The sequence below is a fragment of the Limulus polyphemus genome, unplaced genomic scaffold (genome assembly GCF_000517525.1).
Source record: "Limulus polyphemus unplaced genomic scaffold, Limulus_polyphemus-2.1.2 Scaffold8202, whole genome shotgun sequence".
NCBI classification, from domain to species: Eukaryota; Metazoa; Arthropoda; class Merostomata; order Xiphosura; family Limulidae; genus Limulus; species Limulus polyphemus.
In genome coordinates this window covers 12,024-13,308 of record NW_013673812.1, presented here as the reverse complement: position 1 = coordinate 13,308, position 1,285 = coordinate 12,024, and positions in this window count along the sequence as shown.

The following is a 1,285-nucleotide window of genomic DNA, read 5'->3' as shown; positions in this document are numbered from 1 at the left end:
ACACTTATTTTAATTTTTTGTACATAGTAAGTTTATCTACACTCTATAATATTTCCATATAAATAATTATATTTTATCTCATTTGAAGCACAGTGCAGCGGCGGGCCGGATGAACTGACCTCGCAGGCCGTAGTTTAGTGACCCCTGTTATAGAATCTCATGACGTGTTACTAGCGTCACGTGACTTCCACTGTCGTAACAGTAATAAAAACAGCCTCGAAATACATTATTACCCTAAGCCTAATTTTTGGTAAGTAGAACATCGAGCTGATAAACCTCAACGTATATTATTATATCCTTATTATTAATTGTTTAATAAAGATTATCCAATAAAGAAATTTAATCGTTGACAGACCGAGGAATAATGTCATCACATCGACCACCCTATTGATTCTGAGAACTAGAAATGTATATGTTTACTCGTGATCACAAGACTCTTGTTCACGAGTTTTTTTATTACAACATTACAGTGTGCATTCTCAGCAGTAGCTGCAAACTTTTTAACTAAATATTAACATATATCTGTTCAAATCTTGCAAGACAAATAAAGTTTCGCGAAACTAGCCTTGAAACTATGTAAATGTTTGGAGATCAGGCCTCGACCGTCAACAACTTAGTTTTAATGCTACGTGCCTATTATAGATTACAACATACTGTTGATCTTAGACTTGTTTTATCTTTAATAAAGGACAAACAGATCAATATTTTAGGAAAGAATAAGACGTTATATTTTTTTTTGCATGAATGTTATCATATTTTAAAGTATCTTTCAAAATTTGTAGTGAATACTGAAGGGATTTACTCAGTTTGATAAAAGGTTTAGAAACAAACGACTTTATGCTCCAGATATTTACAAAAGAACTGTTTTATTTTATAAATATCTGGAGTATAAAGGTCGCTTATTTCTAAACTTTTATCAAGACCTAGTATCGCTCAATAATTAAATCTTAATTGTTGCTTGTGGTATATTTTAAATTTCTAGCATAAAAATAGTAGACTTAACAGCTTAAACTCCAATAATTGGCGAAGCGCTGGGATCCAGTAAATATAATATTCGGGATAAAAATGATCTAAGCTTGCAGAGTTTTTTTTTACATTTTTCGTAATTTGTTCGTTACGTATTTTAAACCAGAGGTATGTTGCACCAATATACGCAATCTAAGATATTGTTACTACAAATATTACGCCATTAGCTTTCATTTTTAATTCAAGTTACATTTTTTTATTATTGTAACTTCACTCGTCTCTATGATTTAAATATGTCGTACTAAGTTTTGAGATCCAA